We start from the raw sequence: 26,418 nt of genomic DNA, 5'->3' as shown, positions 1-26,418 counted from the left end.
CAACTTTACAGCTGATGGTTTTATAGCTTATAGTTTTATAATCTTTTAGTTACTTAGCATATGCATCCATGGATAAAATCTGTTTACTTGACAGGCACTTTATCTTTTATAAAAAATAATGTTTGATAATAATCTGTTATTTACAACTGAGTAGTAGTCAGGTAGTGGAATGCATGAAGGATTGGATCTGACTGAGGAATGTTAGATGATAAACTAATGTTCTGCTTACATATTTAAACAAAAATTGCAGGCAGCATGCACAGTTCTCAAAAATCTCATCATGGTTTAGAGATAGAAGATTTGTGCAGAGCATTTGGCTATGACTTGCATAATTTATCTTTTAAATGTGTGGCGTAGTTCTCTTCAAACACCACCAATATTCCAATATTTCTCCTGTTAATTTTATTTTATTTTACTTTTTAATGTGTGTTGACATTCAACCTGTGGTTGAAAGTACCTTTTTTTTTTTTTTTTTTTTTGGTCCACTGAAATATACTTTCTCTCTACAATAATTTCCTTAGGATATATTTGTAACTTCTTTTTATTATTATTATTCTTTTTTATTATTTTTCAACTTTTGTGTTATGTAGGTCTTCAGAAATTCAGGCTCAAAAACTGTGTATATGTAGTCTCAATTAAGAGACTTTTAAGAATATTACTTAGAAAAGTTTTTAGGGGATAGGTTTGATTCTTTTTTTTTTTTTTGGCTAGGCATTCTGCTGTCCTCGTTACACACTCAAGCTTGCTAATTTTGAATAATGAGTCTTTGCTGCACTATCCAAATGTTTGCCATGCCTTATAAGATGTGAACAATTTGTGTGAATGTTATAGATTGTTCTGTACTGTTTTTATCACCTAAGTCACAGATGTCTTATTTTTCAACAAGTGGCATTGTTAGATAGTTCATACTTCAACCTGAAAGCAGAAGGATTCAGGTCTCTAACTACAATACACGTAATTCAATGAGACAAAACTCCTATGTTGTTCATGAAGGAAAACGCTTTAAAATTAAAGAAAATATATTTGCTTTAGCATCATTTATTTTTACAAACAGAAGCATAGTAAGAAAGTTATTGTCATATTTTGAGGTTGCAGGCACTGAGCTTTTAAAATATTAAAAAATAAATAAAAACTGTAAAACTAAAACAATGTCCAATATTGCCAAGAACGTAAGCAATTTCTTTTAGAGTTCTCACCTTGGCATTGGACACTAAAATAAAGTAAGACTGTGATTTTTCCTTGCCAGGCATGACTGTCAGGAAAGGCCATTGTCTTCTTTTGTGTGTAAGGTTCAAGCAGAGAGTCTTGTATCAGATGCTCCATTACAGGTTTTGCCAGCAAGTATTTTGGGTATGACATGGGACTGGTAAAACTGGCAGTGAAAGCCTCTCAGTAGGAGGAGTTACACAAATGGAAGGGCATTACTGCCTGTACTTTGTGTCTGTTGGTGTGGGGGATCAAACTGCACTTCCCAACAGCTGCATCCCCAAATCAGTGCCTGTGCAAGAAGAAATTAGCTGGTATAGCTTTGCCAATGGATAATCAAAATCCGTTAATTTGCAGTTGAAGGAGAAGCTGTACCTTCTGGACAAAGAAGTGATGAAGCATATGGATGGCCAATGGGTTAAGACATGCCTTCCTACACAACCCAAGTGTGGACATGCTTATTCCTAAGACTGTGCCTTGTGCCTGATCAGTCTAACCTTGTAATTCAGCTTAACATAATGGAATTAGAACACAAAACATATGGAGTTAATAAGAAACAAATGCACATATAGACAAGAGTTCTGTTTCGTTTTGTTTAAAAATATATTATGGCTTCTCTGCCCAGGAGATGCATTTAAGTTGCCTAGTCAGATGTCAGCCTCTCTCCCTAGGCATCACATAGTCTCTGCTTCTCAGTCCCTTCTTCTTGGACGACTGAATTTGGCTGAACCCCCTCATTGTTTAGCTGAGAAGAGGGTTCATTCACTCTGCAACAGCTGTAGTAAGCGTGGGCTTGATTACTATGCAAGTAACAACTTTTCCAGGGTAAATAGACAGAAGCTTGTGTAAATAGGCAGTCTGCAAATCAGAGATTCCTTGTGGTAGAATTTATCTTTGCTCTGACTCACTGAAATATTTATTTTTAAATAAGAGCGTGCTGGGTTTGAGCTTTCTATTTTGTTTTGTTGGTATTTTGCTTGTTTGATTTAAGAAGCGTTGCCTTTTGTGTTGGGTTTTAGCTGATCCCTTCTTTCTCTCCAGCTTTTTTATCTCTGGAGCTTGCAGAGATGAGATGTATGCTAGTATACACAAGAAAATGGAGACTAGGATGTAAACAGACTGTTCTGACCATGGAGATAAAAAAAAAAAAAAAAGTTGCATATTAATTTGTCCTCTGTGGGGCATGAAAAAGCAGGGACACTTGGGAAGTGGAGAGGTTTCTCTCGCCTTTTTGGCTGTAGGATTAATATAAAGAGAGAGGGAAAGACCAGCCAAATTCTCTAATGTCATTCATTGCTTTGAGCCCAGAGGATGGAGGTAATTCCGCTTAAACAGGGATATTTGTGGGGCTACAGACTGGGGATGCATGGAGCTAGCAGTGATTGGGACTACTCCCCAGAAGAGTTTATGGAAGAATATGAAAAAGTCCTATGCCAGGAATCTAGCAGTGACTTGTTCAGTTTTCATTAGGGTAAGGTATTTCTGTACCCACAAATAATCATCTAGGTCCCATACATGAAGCAAAGTACTCCCATCCAGACTTATTATTACTGGAAAGCACCTGACAACCAACCCTTTAATATAGGAATTGTTATGCTACAGTAATGCTGGTGACTGATGTGAACAGTATGCTGCTTGTTTGCTTTTTATTTATTTATTAACATGTGTTCTTCTGAACTTCCAGGATGTGAAAAGCTATATGGGGGAAGAGGAAAATAAATAGGATGCAAGCTCAGCAAATGGGCAAAAGTCCAGGGTTAGGTGTTAGAAGAAAAGATGGAAAAATCACCTGATGCTTTAGCAAAAGAGCAGGGACTCTGGGACAAGAAAAATTCTGTCCCCGTGCCAGCCTTGGTGGGAAGGCATTTCAAAACCATTAGGAAAGGGGAGAGGGAAACCACCCTCATGTTGAGCCTGCTTTGCCAATCGAGGACCATGTGTGAGAAGGGCAGTGACCTCTTTCAGAAACAGGTGAGAACGCTTCGAAACTTCTTGTCATGCAAGTGAAGTAGTATGCAAGTGAAAGACAAAAATGAGTCTTTATAGAGCAAATATCATTTTAAGATGAGTTGTTACTGAACCTTCTCTGTGTTATTTTTTCTAATGGTTACTGTGAATAGCACAAGTAGTAACACTTATTCTGTGAAATTACATTGTTTCTTGTGGCAACTGTCCTGCTTTTTATTATGTCATCTGTTGGAAATAACAGGAAATTTAACCTTAAGTGTTTCAAAAAATAAAGCTTTTTTTATGTAGTGACATGGTTTTACCAGATTTCAGCTTCAGATCTGATCGTGCTGCAAATCAGATCTCTTAGATCAAAGATGGGGATTTGCTTTAGTGTTACATAGCTCTCTAAGCAGGCTTATTTCTTTAAGCAAGTCATGTACTGTGAATTAAGAAAGTCTATTCAACTTCTTATCCACAAGGTTTTTTCAGCCTTTGTGTCCAAGGTCCATGGACCTCTTCCTCTTTTTTTTTTTTAATAATTTTCTGCGATGCTGTTTGCATCGAGTTTTACATGTTACTTCAGTGTCTGTCTGTGTTTTGTTCTATTTATTAATAAAGAAAAAATAGAGAAAAATGTGATATATAGTTAAGAGATAAAGGGAATTCAGTTGAAAATAGAAGATAAGGATCAGAGTGGTGAATCTCGATGCTACTTCCACTGAAATCTGTTGCCAAGTTTTGGTGGGTTTCTGTGGGAGCAAATAGTAATGTTGTTTGTTCAGTCATGAATGGATTACATACATCAAAGAACATGGAAGACTCCAGATAAATATCAAGTATGTATAACCAGCTCTGGAGAAGGCAATATCATCTAGGGCATTCTTTAATTGCATGTGCTAGGTGGTACCCTGCTTCTATTTGTGGCACAGCTGAACTTGTAGATCAGCTGTTAACTCCTGTTTGCCATGGATGCCTCTGTAAAATCTTGTAAATCTGAGCCCCTGATCTTCTGACAGGACTTCAGTTTTGCTAGAAGAGATGATCTTCAGAGGCTAAAACCAAATCTTACAAAGTCAGTGACTATGTTTTCTGCTATACTTTTCTTGTAAGCTGAATGCTCTATTATTTAAGGGTCTCTTTCTCAACAGTTTGTGTTGTTTTTGTTTTTGTTTTTTTTTTTTTTCAAAGTGTGTTTGAGTTTCCTAGACCAACACTCTCCTCAAGAGCACTTGCTTTTTTGAGAGTCCATTCTCTATGTCGCAGCTTGTGGTGAAAAAAAAAATCCCATTCAGCATGCCCCACTGTAATTTGCTGTTACTCACAATCTAATTAAATATGTTCCTTTTTTTTTTGTTGTTGTTTTGTTCTTTCTATAGTATTAAACACAGAATATATAGCTGCAAACTGAGCTAGAGGCTTAAAGGATTTTTTAAGTTCTCACGATCTTCCAAATCCCTTTACTGTTCAGTATGCTGAACATGTCGCAACTTTCATCCTTTAAATGTAGCAGAAGATTCTTATGTGACTTTTTTTTTTTTTTTTTTTTTTTTAACCTGCAAGAAGGGAAGCAGGGGTCCTTGAGGTTTCCAGATTTTCACCTTTAAGTTAAAATCTGAGCAAATCTTGGATTTACTCTTCAGTCCAATTTCCCAACTTCTTCTGCTTCTGTAGCCTTTACTATAGGCCATTCAGCTGATGAATGATGAGATGTGAAAGCATCCCTCATTTTCCAACTCTTGATGAATGGAGTGATGTTGGTATAGCTTTTCTATGCACCTGCTTGCCATAGGCACAAGTTCAAAGATGAGACATTTTAGTCATAGGCAAATGAGAGAGGAAGGATTTTCAGTGCTGAAATAAGTTAGCTTCAAAGGGATTTGTATCACATGCATCGTCACCATGACCATAACCTGAAGCAATCCGTTCTGTTTCTGTATTTTCAGTAAAGCATCAGGAAGAGAGTGAAATTAAGGTTCACAGTGTAGTGATAGGATACTTGAGGGCAGCATGCAGCTCTTGCTGTACTTAATATGGTTTATTTTACTACCTAAAATGAAGAGAAAACATCAAGGGAAATCTATTCCAACACAGAGTGTCTAGATCTGCCTTAAAGAATAACATGGAGCAGGCAGCCATCTACAGGTCCTTTGCACTGATAAGGATTTTAGAACTAGGGCTTTACCTTTGCTGTTCCAGAGAAGTAAGGTAGTGGATCAGTAGGGTAGAGCACAGCTTGTACGTTTGGGTTGGCTGCATGTTGGTCCTGTTTCTTAATTAGAATTGATAATCAGAGCAGCTAGGGAGAACCAGAATACAGGCTTGCTTATCTTGCAACCAGCTATGCCTCCCATGTTTATGTGATGTGAAAAGTGAGACAAAAGCCTGCCTGATGTTATAAGTCTAATGGCGCCAATATACCATAGTTATCTATGCTCTGTAAGCTTTCTGTGCTTCTGATGGTACAAAGAGAGCCTCAATGAAGGGTCTGTCCAAAAAAAACAAAACAAACAAAAAAAAAAAAAAACAACACAACAACAACAACAAAAAACCACAAACTAACTGGAGCATTTGTTTATTTTACGATGAATCACAGCACAGTTGAGGTTGGAAGGGGCCTCTGGGATCACCTTGTCCAACAACCCTGCTTATTTCTGCATTTATCTTCTTTCTGGATTTTCTTTTCATTTTTTAGTGTTTATTGTGACATTATGTGCGGTGGTGTTTAATGACATGATATTTATTATAGATTAATATTGATGTGATGCTGGTTTCTATCCTATGCCAGAGGATAGCAAAGTTGCAAGATCTGAATCAGGTCTACCTCTTTGCCAACAGCAAAACATGTAGCTTATTATTTTGTTTCTAAAAGCAGAACTTATTTTGTTAATAATTCAAAAAGTACATTCATTATATACATGTATACTTAACAATGTGCATGACTGTAATTGTTCTGTGTCTTGTTATGGATACAAATATTTACACTATTGTCGTTTTAGTAGTTACACAATAAAATGCCTCATCCCTCAGTATTGTAAAACAAGAAAAATTCCCTGCTGGATGTAAACTTTGACCAGTACTCTCGATTTGAACCTTTCTACTTGAAATTTTAGAACCAACTTATGATCTAAATCTCTTCATCTATCCTTAATTCTCCTTCTATCCCAAACTGTAAGTTTCAGTCCAGATTCATGAGTCTTGGTACATTACAATTCACGAGTCTAGTTTGATTACAATGTCGTAAGTAATTTATTGCAAACGTTGAGAAAACCTATAGTTAAACTGCTAGTGATTTCATCTGACAAAAAAAAAAAAAGAAAAAAGAAAAACTTTTGCATTTAAATACTGAGTAGAAGATGTAAGATGTACTTTATGAGCAACTTGTTTGCTGTTGTGAAGACAACTGTTTGGTTATGTGTTCCTATAAATTTCTTTCTGTTAATGTAGATGGCATTTAATGACTTGCTCATTGCCATTCTCTTCTTTGGGACCTTGCTTGTTGCTGGGTGTGCTGTTCTCTTGACTAAAATAAATAATTGAGAGGATGAGCTCCCATCATTTTTAAAGATCTAGTAACTAATAACTTTTTTTTTTTTTTCTGTTTGGGTTGGCTGTTATTTCTCCTGCTTTCTTAAATTGCTATCACGGTTGATTATATTCTGCTTTTATTATAGCAGAGATTTTAATTGGATCTGATAGTCTTGGTTACTGCTTATCCTTCCTCCCTGCTTTTATAGCTTCACTATAAACACCTCTGTTGTGTTCCTCCTGAGACAAATGTCTTGCCATGGAGAGCAAATTGCTTCAACCAGCCAAACAGAATTACATTTAAAATACATAAATAAATAAATAAAGCTATAAAACACATTAATGAAACAATGTAACAAAGCTATTATATGCACATTGATGGAGACAGTCAGTATATTAAAGTATGTTATTTTCCATGGAGCTGAATGTGGCTGTCTGATTCATGGGGGTGTTATAAAAAGCCCTCTCTGAGCATCTGCAAAACTAATATGTAGTTGACGGCCACAGGTTGAGCGCCTTTTTGAAGTAAAATGACAGCTAGAGAAGATTAACTTAAAGGGGTGATAAGATTTGACAAAACTATTTCTAATCCAATTCTTCCTCCAAAGTCGTGTAGCCTGAGTGGCAGAGCTGCTCTGCCTCCTTCCTTTTCACCAGTAAATGGAGACACAGCCAGTACATTAGCCTACCTAGGCTGCCTTGAAATATAACTAATTTCCAAGTTACAAGAAAATTCAGTGTTGAATGTTTTTAACCCTGAAGCACAATTGACTCATAATCAATTAATATCTAAATTATTTTGTCCATCTGTTAGACTGAATTGAGGAGAACTAATAGCTATTAGTTCTTCCATTTTAAACGCTTTCCCTGTGGTAATGATGAAATTATGCCATTACTTTGTTCTAAAGAAAAAAAAAAAAACAAAACACCCACCCCTATTCTAGTGTTAGCTTATAAATTACTTACGATATTTAGCTGAGAAGGATCTACCACATTTTAACTTTTTTTCAAAATGCATGTTGTATTTTTGGTCTGGTTCTAGTATTTTTTGCCATGTATTCATCAGCAAATTTGCAATAATTTAAATTCTTTAAAATTTGGTGAACCAAACTGGATAATTATCTGCAAATAGATTATCAGTACATTAATAAAAAAAAAAAAAAGGTTAGTTACATCACTAGAAACAACTGCCATAAGAATGGGAACTTCAAGATTGAGCATGTTTTTGTGGATGCTTCATAATCAGCAATGATATTTTTAAACACTGTTATTAAGATGATTTATGCTAGTTTGGAAGTACTTAGCAGAGAGTAGCTGACTTTGGTCTCCACAGAGCTTAAGATGTGGACTGTTGCTATCAAGAGCTGATTTCTGTATTAAGCAATACTAATTTTTCAACTCCCAACATCATATTTCCCTACTTGGGACTTGTATTATTTAGCTCATTTATAAATGATTTCAAAAGATTTGTTTTTGTCCAGGATATTCTGTTTTCAAATGGAAAATAAATTAATGGTTGTGATTCATCTCAAAATTTCCTTAAATGAAAATAACAGCTGTTTCTGCTGATTGTAAGAGTAGATGAAAAAAATATGATTTTAATTTTGTAAAAACATGCTATCTACTGGTTTCCTTTGCCATCCACTCATCTTTTAATAAGAGCCCAGTGCTTCCTTGGAGGGTTCACTCATTTTATCTCCACTTACGAGTGACTAGGCAGCCAGCACTAATGAAGCTGTTGATAAACCCAAATTCTGCAGAGAAAAAGCATAGACTACTCTATGAAAAAAAAAAAAATACTTTAAGTATTGATTACAAGAAAGCTAATTACACAAGTACTAAAGTTTGTTCATGTCAGATTACCCAGCTGTGGGATGTTGGTAACCTTTTCTTAGACCAGATTATCTGGTGTAAGTTGCCAGAAAATTTGTCCTGATAAATACAAGAAAACAGGGTAATATGAAACAGTAAGTAGATGGTGCATCCCATAGTGTTACTTCTTCAGGATCCTCTATAATAGCACTTGCCACAAAGCTGCTCAGTGCCCTTCTTTGGGATTTTGACTGCACCCTTTTGCTCCTGGCATATTCAGTAGTGACCCATTAGTTAGCTCTGGCAGTGGCTGCGATACATGGTAACTGTTGAACCTGAATGTTGAAGCGTTCAATTTTCTCAAACAGTGTGAAGGAAAGAGATACCATACTCCAGACTCTGTTAGATCTTGAAAGGTATTCTTGAGAACCACATGAGATTTGCTGGGGAAGGGAACCTGTGTTTATCTTAAAATGGATACATATCCATCCATACGTAAGAAAGTTCATATAATTCAGAGCAAATAAGGCATGGGAAGCAGCAGGAGTTCAGGCTGTCAGCAAAAATTAATTTAAGCATCAGTGACTGGACATGAAAACACAGGGAGAAAGAAAAAGAGAAAATGGAAGTCTGCTATGTGATGCTATTACCCTGCTGTGTTAAATGAGGAAAGAGATCCGTTTTGTCTGGTCTTTTGTGTTTAACCTGGCTTCTAAGCTGGCATTGCTGAAGATTTGCACAGCCACAAATTCAGAAGAGATTAAATGAAGTGACTGATTTTTTTGTCAGCTTTCTTTACAAGTTGGTAAATAAAGTATTCTTAAAGAACAGTTCACATACAGTATTCATTTTAGTTATAGAGGCGTGAGGGCAGGAGCTTCTTTTAATTCCTCCTAAGACAGTTGCAGAGTGCATTGAACAAGAAACTGTGGAGATGTAGAGGAGGGAATGGAGAATGGGAAGAGGTAATTCGAACAAACTTTCTCAAATTTCAGTCAAACCAGTGCTGGAAGCAGCTTCCCACAAACTCTGATTTAAGCAGAGAAATTCGAAAATAAAGTACTTGGCATTTTGGGATACTCTGAAAAGTGGAAATTTTTCACATATGATACCCTTAAAACAGTTCATATTTGAATCGCTTGGAAATGTATGAACAAAGAGAGATAATGTGTCCTGAGAACCCTTGTGGCTTTGAAAAGTAGATATGTATTTCTTAAATAAACACTTTAATATAGAAATTTTCTGCCCTCAGAATAGAGGGGCTGCTGGGTCTACAAAATTGCTGATTCGTGGACAGCTTTTCAGGTGGGGCTCATAATATCTCCAGCATTTGCAACCGACAACATGGTACAGATGTATTTTGTGGATGCCTTAGGGTACTTTGGGTTACAACTTCTCCAGGTGCTTCAACATTCTGTCAAGGGCAGAATGTCACTGTCTGTCTCTTTAGCTGATCATATTGATGTTGAGCTCTTTCTTTAAATCTGAGTGGTACAGTAGTTCCTAGTCCACTTCAAAGAGTGATTTAATGTTTCAGTCTGGCCATAAACCATTCTGTGGTTTATAAAATACCTCAGTCATCTCGGCATTCTTGATGAAGATCTGTTTCTCTGATTGCTCTGAGATGGTTTGGTCTCATCTGAGGTTTGATTGTAGTCTGGAGGGTAGGTAGTGCATGCTCAGGTGTTTCTCATTGTGGTTATCTGTCAGACTCTAAATTGGGCAACTTTGAAGAAGTACTGTGTGATAACCATCAGCCAGGTTTGAACTGAGCAATTTATATCTGAGCACATTGGCTAGTGTTGGAAAAGCTAAGTAGCAGGTCCAGCCCATATTCTACAAATCAGCACACAGAAAAGCTTGCAAAACACACTTACCAGCTGTGCACTTCAAATGTGTAAATTGCAACACACTTCATGTCTCCTGTGAACTTGAATTCTGTGGGGCATCCTCATGATAGCAAGTTAAATGTGGATCTGATTTGTGCTTCTTCGATTTTTATTTTTGGCAACAGTTTGCCTTAATTCTAGGGAGTGCAAATTAATAATTACAAAATAGAATCATGTATTATTTATATTCTGTTTTACATATATTCCTCTAACATGCATAAGCCAAGAAGTGTGCTTGTAGTGCAGAAATCACACCATCAGTACATTACTGTTGGAATCAGTATTTAGGGAATCAAGTTTGTGGTTTCAGTTCTGTAAATGAGTTAAATGTTGGAAACACTTCATTGATTTTAACGGCTGAGATCCTGACTGAAGCCAGCTAGGATTTTTATTTTTATTTTTTTTCCATAAAAATAAAAAATGAAGTTTTTTATGGTCTGTGCTTCCAAGACAGTTGGGCAGACTACCTGAGACTTTGGCCCTGAATAGTCTTTCACAGAACTTCAAAACTTTTGGGTTTCATTCCAAGCTGGAATAAAACCAGTCTTTTAAATATCTACACCCTCTGCAGAGTTGTGTGACCTTTTTTTCATGCTGTTCTCCTTCAGACTTGCTTTTAATTTTACTTCCAAGCCAAGTGCTTTGCATTTCAGTTTGGCTTATTATGGTCATGGGTCTTTCATTACTGAGAGAACATTACTGTCTTTAATATTAAAGCATTTGTGTTAGGGAATTATTGCCAAGTGCTAAGTTTGGGATGAAAGTACTTTTTCCTTGTCCATTTCGTCAATTTTCGTTTTCATCTTGTTTAGATGGGGGTTGCGAGCCTGCCATTAGTGAGCATCCTAATTAGGCTTGCAACGGTGAACCCACGCAGACTGTCAAACCAATGTTCAAAGAGGATGCAGAAAGCTAAGTGCTGTCATCAAATTAGTTGACTGACTTATGCAGGCTAAGGTACAGCTGGATCCACCGCATACACATTGAATAAGAGAGGAGGCAGAGTAGAATGAGAGATCCCATAATGTATGACCAGTTTCCCAATGCCGCTGTCTGATCATACATCACACTCATCATGTGCAAAGAGAAACCGCTCAGATTGTATTCCCCAACTTTGCCATTTCCCAAAAAGTTGAACCATGAGACCCTTGGTCATACCAAAGACCACCAAAAGAGCTAAAAAATCAGATCATCATCTGACTTCTGCCCATTATCAGAAGGAAATGATCAACTGAAGAAATAAACATGAAAATGCCTGTTCAGGTCTGAGATCTAAATCTAGGAGGAAGGAAAATGTAATTTCTTGTTTTTCCACAAAAGCTTGCATATAGTATGTGTATGTATACAATAGTACAGAATTGCAGTGAAAGAACTAGGAAAGGAATATGTCAGTTTTGATAACTTATGGATGCTCTTATTTGTGTTAAAATTTTTTGTAGTCTGAACATCTGAAAGAGATAAGTGAAGATTTATTTCCAGGAAGCAGTATTAAGAATATATGAAGTTAATTGAATTTTTATTTGAATCGAAACTTGAATTCAATATTGTCATTTCTGTTCACTATATTTGTTCTATCAAGCAGCCCAATCTGAGGTTTTGTAGTGTATTGTCTGTCTCTCTGTCAGTGTAGCAATATTCCCTGAGGTACAGTTGTTTAGTGTTTGCTCAAGGAACTTTTTTTATATTTGTGCAATACTAAAAATATGTATACATTCAAGGTATTTGATGCTTTTAATGTACGATACGATTAAAAAAAAAAAAAAAAAAACAAACTTTTTTTTTGGTTGGGGGGAATAAGAGATACGTCTCAACTGCATACTTTCCCCTGGCAGAAGGGGAATAGAGGCATAGAATCTCCCCCGGGAGAAATTGGTGGAGCTGCTTTTGGTTCTGACAAATACTTTCTTCTATGGATTTTAAAATAAATTCCACGGGATTAGATTTCAGTGTGCATATACATATATATATATAAAATAAAAGTCCAAATGACAGATTTAATCCTGTTACAAATGTACATCCCTTTACAGGACCAGAAAGTAATATTGTGTGATGTGAAAAGCTACAGATTGTGGTACTTGGTTCTGCTAAGATTTGAGAAAGTCAAGAAAGTCAATGGAAGAGCATAGAAAATTAATCATTGTTGAAGATCAGTTTGTGTATTCATTCAAAATAATTGCATTTCTGTAGCTTGCTTCCATACTGAACATTTAATATAGTTGATACTTCAGTATGATTTATATAATTTCCATTAAGCACATTTTATTATTTTGACTAATCCTTTTTCATATTTAGTTGTTCTTTATAAGGTAAAATCTTCCTACAGTGAGTTTCCCTTTTACTGCAATGTATTATAAAAGTCCTCTAGTTTTTAGCCTTGTAGATCTTCCTTTGTCCAAGTTTTTTAAGATGCCCGATACATCAGTTTCTACTTAAGTCAGGTGTGTCACTTCATTTTGCCTTGTTGGCTTTCTGTGGAAAAGAAACTTTTGCATGGAAACATACACCAAATATATCTGTCATCTCATTCCTTTTCTATATCAATTTTAGGGAAGATTTTTCTCCTCTTAGGAAAGTAGAGTTTGTTCATCTTCATCTTTATAATAAGATTGTATAATAAGTTGCAACCAATCTGAATCTGAAATGATTGCTGCTTGATACAGTCTTGCTTTGGATAGATACCTTTCTGCACCTTGCTGCCTTTTCTCCCATTGCTTCTGGTAGCCATATGGACCACAGCCGCTAAAGCATTATCTTTGTGGAGCCCAATGCATGTGTCAGAGGAAAAAATTGGTATGCTACTCCCATTTATTTTGTATCTGATAAAATTTTCCATAACTTGTCCTTTCTGATTAGATGGCATCCCGCTTTTCACGGAGTGACTGAGTCAGACCATCCTTTGTGTCGTCATCTGTTGTTAACACAAAGTCCCATTTGCATTTTCTGTTGTTAGTGCTTTTGTTGTTGTTATTTTGTTTTCCTCCCTTCCATGAGTTAATGCCCTGCTGACTTGAAATACCCTTCCTCCTCAGTATTACATAGTCTGCTGCTTTGCGAAGGAGGAAGGAAGGTTCTTCAGGTTGGATGGTAGGAGAAGGTTCTTCACTGAGAGTATCATTGTCCACTGGAACAGGCTCCCCACAGAAGTGGTCACGGCCCCGAGCCTGATGGAGTTCAAGAGGTGTTTGGACAGCACTCTCAGACTTGCAGTCTGATTTTTGTGTGGAACTTTGTGGAGTCAAGAGGAGTTGGACTTGATGCTCCTTGTGGGTCCCTTCCAACTCGGATATTCTGTGATTCTGTTCTATGAGTCTATGATGTCCCTGCAAACATCATCTATATTCTACTTTGTCTTTTGGGATATACTCAGTTCAGTCTATTTAACTTCAAGACAAAGTCCTTTGAATTTTAAGATGATGAGCGTTTGAATTTTGGAATTTGAAGATGATGAGCCTTCTGTGCACTTGCCCAAGGCAACCACACCTACTGCACTCAGTACAACTACACTGAAACTTTTAGCTTCTGGTTGCTTGAAGATTTTTTGGTTTGCTTTGTTTGATCCGTCAACTAATTTTGTTGATACTTGCTTTCCTTGATACTTTACTTTTCCTCAAGAGTCAGGGTGGAGAACCCCATAATCTCCTTGCAGCTCATAGTTCAATTTCCATTGCAGCCTGCTTCTCTTTTACCACAGTGACTTGAGTTTGCTCTGTGGTTTATGTTCTGCAGCTTTACTTGCTCAAGGAGTTAATTTCTCAAGGATTACCCTATGGGTTTTACTATTTTGATTTCATACTAAGTGATACACAAAAATAGCAAGTTTTCACTGAGGGTAAAAACTTCATAATTTTCCCAGAAAATGCAGCATTTGATGGTGAAAATTTATTCTGAGGCAGAAGGCAGTACGTGAATTCAGGAGAAATTTAACACAAATAGAGTATTAGGCATTTTTCACAAAAGCATATTTCACACCAAAACATAATTCACACCAAAGCATGTTTCACACCGAAGCATATCTGTACAAATAAGTAAGTTTTTCTTTTAGGCAATTAATGTACAACAACAAAAAAATCTTTCTTGGTTCCTTTTGTATGACTTTTAACTGATTTTCCTGGTGGTGCCTATTTTTTCAAGGAGCTCATATCTTATGATAACTGTAGGGTGGATTTGTTTGACACAACCCACTCCTGTTAATACCTTTTGTTCAGCTTGTAGAATCTTATTCTTTTGTCTCGTCTGTACATTCAGCACAAGGGTGTTTCATTTTCTCTGTATTATTGGCATGTATTATGTTTTTCCATACCGAGAACTCCCTATGAAGTTCTCTGTTTATGAACAGTAACAAAAGGTATAAATATATATTTGCATCATCCCTTCAGTACATAATTATTTTAAAATATGAAGAATTACATTTAGAAAGGAAAAAGAAGTTCTGTTCTCATTGAGATTTTTGAAGGTAATCGTTTTGGTTTTTTTTAGTAAATAAATTCATCAACATTAGGTCCTTGTCTGTTTCGTGATAGTAGTTCATTAAAATCAGTGACCTTTCTACTAGATTACCAAAGCGAATTTTAGCAATATAATAGCTCTTAATAGCCCAAGCTCTCCTACAGTATGGATGGCTTTCACAGTATGGATGCTGGTGATTTGCAATTGAGCATAATTATTTCCTGCCGTCTTCTCTTTGTACATAATATCTGGACAATTATGTTTGTGAACATAAATTCAGGATCTGCTCCATGCTTATGACTCAGATTTACTCTCTCTGGATCTACATCCAACTTAATGTGTTCCCTGTCTTTCAGACATCTGTTATATCTAATCACCTAAACTAAATGCTCTAATCCTTATTAGTTTACTGTAGTCATTCTGGACAAGCTACTACATTCTCATACAGCCCATATTCCTCAGTTTTTCCCTCTTTCAGGATTTTTGCATTTGTGCAATATTTTGAATATAGCTAATTCTATCTGGAAAGTAACATTGAGGTACAGGCTTTACCAGTAAAAGTAAAAAGAACTATAATTTGTTCCTTGCAATTGCAAAATTTTTCTCTGGTCTTGGTAAATACAGTCTCACCCAGCTAGAAGCTATTCAAAATACCGGTGAAAGGTTATTTTTCTAGCTTATTACTCTAATAATCTACCTGTTCTTGGGTATGCCTTCTTAGTGTTACAAAACACAAAGCTTTTACTTTTTTTCTTAGAGCCTTTCTTTTGAAGTATTTATTTTAAAGGGTGTTCAGATGTCAGCTCTTGTTTTCTTTGCCCATCTATTATTGTTCACTGCTTTCTTTCTCGGTAGTCTTGCTTCTGACATGATTGTCCCTTGCACATGGAAAGAGCACACTATTAATTCATGCTAAACCAGTTTTTTTATCCTGCTTCAAACCTTCCTCAGAACTATTTTGTCACCTTGCCTTTGATTAACTTGACAATGCATAGGCAGCTGTTATGCTGAGACAACTGCCTACTGTGGTGAGTAATAATCCCTTGCTTCTTTGTAGTCCTTATCCACCTGTCTACCCATCTCTTTCTCTGTCTACCTACATATCTATTTTGTTTTTATGCTTCAGATATTAGCTTTTAGGACACAGGTACTCTTTCACCATTATGCATGTGCCCAGATGGGTTTTGACCTATAGGATTTCCTCTTGCAATGTGCAATGTTGTTAAGAATATACCTATGTTGAGGTCCCAGAGGTCCCACACTAGCCTAATTTGCTGGCTGCTTTGGCCCCACCCTCCTCTCTGTTCCTAATTGCATGTTGCAGTTCCTTTGTGCCAGCTCTACCACACATTTGACTGTTTGCTGAGTTGTTCCAAAATGCTAACACAGCAGGTAATTATCCACTTTTCATGTAAGATGGCTATGATGTTGCTTTCTATTAACAATCTTCAAGTACATGAAATACCTTTTTTTTTTTTTTTTTTACTGCATCTGTATCACCAATTAAAACTTGGATTTGAAGTATGTTTCTTGATGTTGTCATAAAAGCCATGAAAGGATAAGAATATTTAATGTAGCTCTAGTGTGAATCAGTTTATACAAGGAGTTATTAAATTGTCTAGAACTTGCAAACTAAATTATTACTGAAAATCCTGGGAAAAAAATGGATAATCAAAAGCTATCTCAAGTAACAGAAAGTATGACAAAAACCTTTATAGTTAAATGTGAAAGGTAATTCCAGCAAAATTAGCACATTATGTTGTCTTACCATTATGAGGGAAGAAAGAGATTTCAGTTCCGATGGTTAATGCACTCAAACATGTTGTAACATAAAGAATGATGTTTGAAAGAACTGAGTAATACTGGGAGCATACGTATGTGTAGTTGTAATGACTGCATCAAGCAACTTACACCTTTTCTAATTTAATAAAATTTTATTTATTCATACATGTCTCTCCAGTACCAGAGATGGTCATAACTCTTGTCTTCCCAGAGTCTACTCTATCACCTGTGGTTCCTCTGGGAGGGATTTTAGCTATAGAAGACGTTACATGGTATCATTTCATATTTAATATTGTTTGACTAGTTCTGCTGAGTGCATACCTGAATTAGATACTATAAAAATGTAAGGGGGATTAAAACAAAAACAAGTCAAACAACAACAACAACAAAAATCACAACAAAACAAACAAACCTCTTCTATAAGGCTTAGTTCAATACTTCAATCTAAATTATGGTTTGCCTCATTTGTAGGCATCAGCATATAGTATCTGGATATAAACAGTTACTCAGTGTGCAAATCCTAATTTAATTTCTTCTGTTTTATTGCTATAGTCACTGAAGTGCTAAATTATTGTCTAGATCTTTCTACTACTATCCACTGTGGTTGCTGAAACTAAAAAATACATTTGTTCATATGAAATCCTAGGTGCTCTTCATAAACCAATCTATCGTAGAGAATTTCTTAAATCATTGATAAAAGTAACAACATTTAATTTTCTGCACTTTGAACACATTGGTTACTTGTGGTTTTCTCTCTGTCGTTAGTCTCCTGTAGATAGTTGCATGTATTATGACTTATGTAGTGCAACATTACCCCCACTGTTGGCCTTCTGCATACAAGCATTCTCTGGAAAAAGAAATTAGCCTTTTGTGCTCTCATTTGTAGCATTTTCCAAAAATGAATGTGTTCTTCAATATTTGTATATTCCTGTAAAGAGTCAACAATGTATCTCTGGCTCTACGGTTGCAGTTCCTCCTCTCTTGCATCCTAGATGAATTAGCTCTGACATTTCCAGTTTTGGCAATCATGGAACCACAAATCTTTCTTTTAAAGATCAAATTATCCATAGCAATTAGTTCCTCATAGAAAGTCAAAAGCCCTGTTCGTTTGTGTTTTTTTTTTTTTTGTTTTGTTTGTGGGGGTTTTTTGTGTGTGTGTTTTTTTTTTTTTTGTGACAGATGGGTAAATTTCCCTTGGTTAACCAACAATAAACATTTCTGGTAACATGCAATACTGGAGCATCATTTAATTACAGTCTTGAAATCAAATTATTTGAGGCCTACATGTATTATGTTTGTTCAATTTCCTATGCTGTTTTGGTCTCACAAACAAGGTGGAACTGATATACTGACAATAGGAAAAATGTTCAGAAGTGGCAAGGTATGGAAGGATCTTAACTCTCACTTGGAAAGTAACATGACCTTAAGACCGCAAAACTTCAGTGTTGTTTAAATAGACTTAGTCTCAAACACCAAAGTTACTCTAAGGGAGATTGATTTCAGTCAGAGGTAGAAGTCTGCCTGAGTCTACGTGACATGCCAAAGCAGAGGGCCACCTTCTCTTAATATTGCAGTTTCCACTTGTGCAGTGAAGTGCCTTTATTTTATTTGAAAAAACAATTTGCCTATATTTATACATAATCTCAAAAGAGTTAATGAAATTATTTTCAAGCAATGTACCTTTGTTTTCCATAACAATGAGTTGTTTGCAAGTTATCAATTACTAGTTACAAGGTATCAGTTAAGAACAACTCACAAGTAGGAGAAAGAAAATTCTAAATTGGTAGCAGAGAATTCTACATTGATAAATTATTAAGAGGTTGTTTTCTTTTATGTCGATGGAACACTAGTGGTACTAACTATATAACTGATTGAAAATACAATGAGAATAATGTCAGCAAAATTCATTCAGGTACCATGTGCGGCCTCTGAATAGTCAGCCTCTTAGAAAAATTAAAAAAAAAAATAAAAATCATTCTTTCAAATGCATAATGTTCAACCTGCTTTCCTAAATGTGCTTGCCATGATGCTCAGTGAGAAGGTAGTGTGCTATTTTTTTGTTGTTGCTGTGAACTTGAAGCAATGTTAACTGATGCCCATTCACACTGAAGAGGCCGCTACTATTTCTGGCACTCACTTGTGCCAGTTTGTATCTGACACTTCGAGTCCTTGTGCTGAGGAGGTTATTCAGGCAATGCCGATCTCTTGGAAAGAGACAGCTTGGTTTATTTTATCCTGTGACACTGGAGATGGTTTTCTTACCCATGCAGCCATCACAATCTTGACAAAGATTTTCATTTTACGTAATGATTTCACAATAGTTGCTTTTGAAACAATTGGATGTACAACCACCAAATATTCTATATTCATAAAAGTACTAATATCTGTCTCTCTTCTATTATTTTTAGTAAAACTGCTTTCCATGCCTACAGCTTTTTACATTATCAAAGTACTCACACACATTAGTTCAACTCAGAAATATCTGGTGCTTTGTATTGCTAGTAGAGTGGGGGGGAGTTGTGCATAATAGAAACTGATTTTGGAGGCATTAGGAAAAGGAATAGAAAGAGGTCAAGTGCAAATGACACAGCTACTTAGAAAATGTGAAGTTTATTGTATAAACAGTGAGCTTGGGATTCCATTGTTTCAAAGTGTGGTAGCTTTGAGTTGTATCAAAGTACTCTGTCTCAGTGTTTGAACCAGTAAAATACCACACGATTACAACAGCGAATTGTACAATCATCTTATACAAGATGTGTATAATCTCTAGGCTAGAAATAAGATTTTGCAGCTCTTATGGAGACTGCACAATGAATTTGGAGAACTATTCAATGAAAATTTCATTTTTGTTTTTCTGCGTTTCTGTGATTAGTCTGGGACAGTAGTGAGGAGAGATTTACTGTAGTCTCTCTGAAACAGCTATGGAGATCGCTGATCTGTGATGACATCTCTCTGTCTGTATGGGATATATACCTATATACCTTCATTCATTTTTCTTTCCTGAAGCTCACTCTTTGTCACTAAGTTGTTGGAGCTTTTATTTCTTCTAACATTTCTTCCAACATATACAATATACTTACATAATATATACTGAAAACACATAACATGGTATTTGTTTTGATAAATACAATTAGTACTGCTCTTAGCTTTTTTTTTTTTTTTTTTTTTTTTGATAATTCTAATAATTGTGCTTTGTCCTTCATACAATTCAAATATAATCAAAACTTGCTAAGTGTCAAACATGACTCTTCAGGAATTACTGTAGTGTGTATCCCTGAGATGAGCTCTGCGGTTTGGAGTAGTGTCATGTAGCAGAAATTCAGAAATATTCTGATTGTTTCAAGCTGTAAAGACAAAATATGGTGACTCACACTGAAAGTTGGCATCAAATTTGAAGAACCTACTAGAATTAGGCATCAAATTACCATTCAAATGAAATGGGAATTTACCACTTAACGCTCAGGGGTCCTAGAAATATCTGTTCAGTACATTTTGAAATGATCAGGACCTCTGTCACTTGTTTAGAAAATCAGTTTAGAAAAGATTTAGGGATGTAAGCAAAGACTCATTAAAAATGTCAGACACAATTAATTCAAAAATCTTTCACACTGTAATAAGAAAATCAAGACAGATCATGGTTTTAATTTCAGAAGAAGGGACAAGAAAATGTTCCTGCTTTTACAACCGTAAGGCTTCTAATGTCAGTGCTATCAGTTCTTCAGGTAACTGCTACCTGGTAGCTTCCTTCTAGTTTCAGAAATTGAAGATAAAATGACTCAAAGTGCATACCAACGTCCAATTTAAGTTCTTAAATATATTAAAAATTAAAAGTCTTGCCATTATTGATATCTGAAAAACAATAGGGAAGTTAAATGTCTAAAAACTTCTTTTAATTTCCTCAGTTGAAATTTAGGTGTATTGACCATTTGAATTCCAGAAGGTGGATGCAGAAGTGTTCAAGTGTGCACTTGGCGTTGCTTTTAAAAATGTTGGCTTTGTGGTATAATATTTTGATGCCCATAAAATATCACAGATACTTTAGTTTTCTTTTACAGGCAAATACACTGCTGTGTTTTGTTTGGTATATTTTTTAATTTTATATGAAACACATTCATAACAAAATCACTATTGACAATTCATACAATGTAGATGTGAAATCCATGGGGTTACAAATCTCAACTCATAAGGATATACATTTAAATTTATACTCCTACATTGGCATCCTCAACAAGCAACAGATTAGAATGTGCAGAGACAGCAGAGACTGAAGAGAGGGAAGATGCTCCTCAAACAGTGATAGGTGAGTTAAACCATAAACATTATAAATTGGTCATTCAGAAAACCTGAACTAGAATTCTATGGCCTCTTTAGGTGTATATAAAGAAGGGAATACTTTCAGCTTTAGCTGTAAAAAGGATCTGATCAGTAGTGGGAATTTTTGGACACTTTCAAACTTCAGTGAATTGCAGTGAAAAAACAATATTTGAAAGCTGCTTTTGGAAGGGAAATTTAGGGAAAGAAACTCTTCTGCAGCATTGTCTTTTCATGATGTTAACGTGTAACTAAAAGTGTAAATAGAGAATCATTATTAAACAATAATGAAATATAGTAGCATAAATGCATGAATTCACAGCAACGATGAAGTCAGTAATGTCGGATGTGGGTGAAATGAAAATTTGTTTACCACAAAACATGTTACAATTGGCACATTCTCTAAAGCCCATGTGTTCATACACAAGGAGTTTTTTATAATGCACATAATTGCCTTTGTGTTTTATTTTTGATACAGGACGAATTTCAGATGGGTTATTCCTCCAGAATACATTGTAGGCAGTGTGAGCTTTCTTTGTCCACAGTTAGAGTGGGTAGGCAGCTAAGTGAGTTCAGCTGGTATAATGCTGAACATCACTTAATTATCTTAATTAATATACTCTGGCAGGAAGGGTATATTAATATGGAGTTTGTGCTTCTTCTGACTTTCATTCAGGTCAAAGTGTGGGTGGAGCAAGCTCATATTTGTTCATAATGTACTGTGCAGTTTCAAAAGCTGGAATGAATCAAAATACCACCTGGAAGTACTGTTAGAGGATCGTGGGTTACTGAGGTTATAATCAGATTAAATGGATCCGTCTGTTTTAGAGATATATAAAACTTGATCACAATTTCTCCAGGTTCTTAAACTTCTCTTTTGGGGGCAGCCGAACTATTTACACTGGAAATTTCTGTGGTGTTTTTCAGGAATATATCATTTTATAAGCCTTGATTCTGGCAATTCACATTCATCCATATTTACAGAAATGGTTATGGTGTTGGGAGGTAGTGTGTTATCTTAGAAAAGAAAGCTTAGAAATCCAACTGAGTAATTAAAAGGTGTTACACTTAATGAACTGTACTACAGTTTCACTCTATATTTATTCTCTATTTTCAAATAACTCCCATTATTTCCCCAATTCTATCTCTATCTTGAAGTGTTGCTATAGTCCAAACTGAGCAATTACGTAATGTAGAGAGAAGCAGGGAAACTGTCTTCTTGAGTACACGTTCGTTAAGTATATTTTTATTATTATTATTATTATTTTTTAATATGCTTTAAAGCTGTTCCTAAGAGTCTTTTTTTTTGTTCCCATCTCTTAGCAGCTATTGTCTGCTGTATTCATCTTTTTGTCAGACATACACACATTTTTTCTTGACTTCTGAGTATTAATATTTTAAAGAGAGACATTTGGAGGAGAGGAGGAAGGTCACAAACTATTCAACAAAGCTTAAGAAAACACCAAATCAGTTTCAAGGCTACAGAGAATGCAAACCACACACTATACTTAAAGCTGTTGAAATTATAAAGTAGGTAAATTGGATTTTTATGGAAATTTCACAGAAAGGCTCGTATTTCCAAATACCAGTATAATATCTGAATCAGGGTGAAATCCGCATGAGATTTGCTGACTTTAAAATTCAACACTTTCATTTTATGCCATTGAGCAAAAAACTAATTTATTTTTTTTATCCATATTGCATAAATAACAAAATGAAATTTTACCCTCTGTTGGCTGGCAATACCTTGCATTAGCCAAGATGAAGTCATTAGAGAAGCATTATATATAGCTTTGCTGCATTTCAGGGTCTGCTGATGTTTCCATTACAAGCCCTGGCTTTCAGGGTTATGTAAAACCAGAAGCACAAATTTATTTCAAAGGCAAATTGAAAACTTCTGTCATCATAGAAGCATAATAAAACAGAAGAAAGAAACCAAGATTTACGATGACCTCTTGCATTAAGTGTAGGGGTCAGTAGTATAAGCTCCAACTCCTACTGCTGACTTGCTTTGTAAAGGCAGGCAAGTCCCTTCGCTTTGTGGTGGCTGCCATATCTTTTTCTTTTTGGAATTCAGGTATCTGGGGAAATTATTATTTTGTTAGGGCTTTTGGCCACATGGCTTAGTTCTGTTCAGGTAAAATACCAAAGAACAAAGAAAGACGTTTTGTGTTGTGAAATGCAGGAGGCTGTTTCTGTCTTCAAGAGTAACCGAAGGTCTGGAAAGTTGTTTGATCTTAAATGACTTTTGTCATTTCAAATTGGACTGATTTGAAGCCCATCAAAGGCCAGACTCTTGTCTGTATTTCCCACTGAATAAACTATGTTACCATGAGTGACTTATGGATCTCAGTCCCAATTTTTTGCCATACAGAAGAAACTAGACCAAGATTATTGCAAAAACTGAATTTAATGCAGCATTTTCCATTCTGTTTTGCATTCTAGCAAAGTGTCCTTGTCTTAATTTTCAGGTGAGTAATACAAACATATGACATTTGTCTTATAACAACTTCTGTGACATATTTTTCTAACGCAGTTTTCAAGCTTTACAGTTTGAAAGAGCTTCTGTAGTAGAAAGTCATCTTAATCACTTCAAATTCCCAAACAGTGTTTGGTACAGTCAGGAAAAACAAGCAACCAAAAAACTTTATAGTCAGAACTGTATGTGTAGTCCAACTGCACCAATAAATATTTCTTGTAGCTAAACAAGCCTTAGCCCAAACATTCATTCTTTGGAAAGTTACTGAGTAGCTGCTTTAACAAGCTTAAGTCAACAATGTAATTCAAAAACTTCTCTAGCTTCTCAGCAAACTCCCAAAAGAATGTCACATTAGCCTGGTGTCTGAAAAGTGTATTTTTCTACAGTGTGAAAAGCTTTTGAACTATTAATTCAGTGATTCAGATTAGGATACTGAAGAAAGGGAAAGGTGTTTTCTCTGAAGTATTTAAGTTTTCAGTGGCTACAGAATGACGAACAAAGTCTAGCACTTCTGTGAAGATGTCCCTTCTGTTTCTTTCCGTGGTTTCTAGACCTTAGTACAATCTAAAAAGTGTGTGTGTGTAGTGGGTTCATGTGGCAAGTTTTTGGTAGTGGGGGGCTGCGGAGGTGGCATCTGTGAGAAGAATCCAGAATCTGCCCCATGTTAGATAAGGGCCAGTTTCAGCCAGCCCCAAAGGGACCCACCACTGGCCAGAGCCGAGCCAAGAAGCGATGTTGTTTGTGCCTCTGTGAGAGCAAGGGAAGAAAGGGAAAAAACAAGTCTCCACACTGCAGCCCATGGAGGAGCCCCTGGTGGAGCAGGTCAATGTGGCCTGGAGGAGGCTGCGGCCCATGTAGAGCCCCTGCAGGAGCAGGCCCTGGGCCAGAGCTGCAGCCCGTGGAGAGGAGCCCACGCAGGAGCAGGGGTCTGGGGGGAGCTGCTGCCCACGCATGGGGGAACCGTGCTGGAGCAGTTTGCTCCTGGGGGGTGGACCCCGTGGTACAGAGCCATGTGGGAGCAGTTCTTGAGCTGCTGCCAGTGGGCAGCACTGCAGGATCAGTTTGGGAAGGATGGCATCCCATGGGAGGGACCCCGCATGGAGCAGGGGCAGAGAGGGACCATGAAAGATCGGTAGAGACGAAGTGTTGAAGTGTTGTGAACGGACACAGCTCCTGTTCCCTGTTTTGCTGCGCTGCTCAGGGTAAGGAGGTGGAAGAAGGTGGATGGGGGGAAGATGTTTTTAGTTTGTTTTCTTGGTTTCTCACTTTTCTGGTTTGTTAGTTAGAGGTAATAAATTTCTCTAATCTCTCTGTGTTGAATCTGTTTTGCCTGTGGTGATAATGGTTGAACAATCTCCCCATCCTTATCTCAACCCCTGAGCCCTTTGCATCGTATTTTCTCCCCCTTTCCCTTTGAGGAGGGGGAGTGAGAGAGCAGTTGTAGTGGAGTTTGGTTGCCCACCTTCATAAAACCACCACACCACAGTATGAGGAGGGGATTCTTAGGCCCTGTCCTGGCATTTTTGTTGTGTTTCTTGTTATGCTTTTGTGTAGCAAGAACATGGGGGTTTCTGCTCCTGTAAACAAATGAAAGGCCCTCTCAGAAACAGTTGGAACTAAACAATTGACAGCTGTCATTTTGGTAGTCTTAATATATTAAAGTATACATTGAGCTCAAGCATGAGTGTCTGAAAGAGGCAGTGCTAGATGCTTAACTATTTTTCTGTGCAGTGCTCCTTCCGCCTTTAGAAAATGCTGAGCTACAATAGCAGAAGGTCCCAGGGAAGGAAAATCCTGCTGTGCTTTTATCTGAAAGGTGGCTTCTCACACTGGAGAGACAAGCTGAGGCAAGAAGGGGAGGAAGGTCTTCTGGGTCTTCCCTCTCTTTTAACCTCATTGTAGTGATCACAGTGAGCTACAAGAAATGGTCATGACATGTTCAGACACTGTATGAGAACAGGTACAAGTATGATCCACTGATGAGTAGAAGAGTCCCTGCTGTCCTTGCCTAAACAATGTGTGAAGCCACTCCCAATGAGATATAGTGACTCTGGAAGTGTTTTCTTTATACTTCCCTTTTTTTTTTTTTTTTTTTTTTTTTTTTGGCAGGGGTGTATTTGGACTAGAAATGAAAACAGCACTTGTTTCTTACTGATATCAATTATTGTGTGTAAGCTATTAGAATTTCCTCCTGCCTTTTTATTATCAAAGGAAAGGGCATGATGTTGCTCCTGTGCCAACTGAAGGCAGAGAAGAAAGGAGCAGTGCATAGGTCCTCCTTTCTTCTTTTATCTTATCTTGGCTATGTTCAAGGAACAGAGAGCTATGAAGCTGAAGCAGTCCCTTCAGGATGAGGCCTTTGTTACTTTCTTTCTGTATGTCTTCCATTTCCCATCACTGCAGCAGATTGTCTCATCTTGTTGTTCAGGTTAGGTGATATGAAAAAAAAAAAAAAAAAAAAAAAAAAAAAGCTTTATTAGTTTGAACTGTCATTAACTGTTCTTTTAAGATTGCTTCTACCGAGTTTAGTTATGTGAAATTGAAATGCTGAATAATTATGCAGTTCATTTCTGCATATAACTGAAAATTTGTCCAGTATTGATATTGTTTATATATGAACAAATCCTTCAGGTCATGGTTGGATGATATGAAACCATATGATGATATGGTTTGATGACGGTGTGATGATATGGTTTGATATGAACAAATCCTTCAGGTAAACTGGTAATGAATTTCATTGGAGCTTGCATTAATGGTACCTTGGAGAAAACAGAAAAGATGTGCTAATCCAGATCAAGAAATGAATCCCCATACCAGTAGACATATAAAAAGCTTTTACAAGCTGAAAGCTACAGCACATAAAAAGTACTATATTATTATCGATGCCTATGTTTTCAAAAACATTACTCCTGTATTTTTATAGTATAGATAACACCTTACTCCAGAAATCATCTTAGATATATCTTTTTATTCACTATCATGTAAAGATATTGTCAGCCAAAGCCATAGCTTTGCATG

At 36.4% G+C, this 26,418-nt stretch overlaps 1 protein-coding gene across 2 annotated transcripts in view; it reads left to right on the top strand.

Annotated features, from left to right (window-relative positions):
- Positions 1 to 26,418, top strand: part of GRID2 (glutamate ionotropic receptor delta type subunit 2) — a gene marked incomplete at both ends in the record, with an annotated part of 702,974 nt that overhangs the window by 422,029 nt on the left and 254,527 nt on the right. The window lies entirely within an intron of this gene.

This window comes from Netta rufina, assembly GCF_964035555.1.
Source record: "Netta rufina genome assembly, chromosome: 4".
NCBI classification, from domain to species: Eukaryota; Metazoa; Chordata; class Aves; order Anseriformes; family Anatidae; genus Netta; species Netta rufina.
Note: the sequence above shows the minus strand (reverse complement) of the source record. Positions and strands in the feature narration are given on the sequence as shown.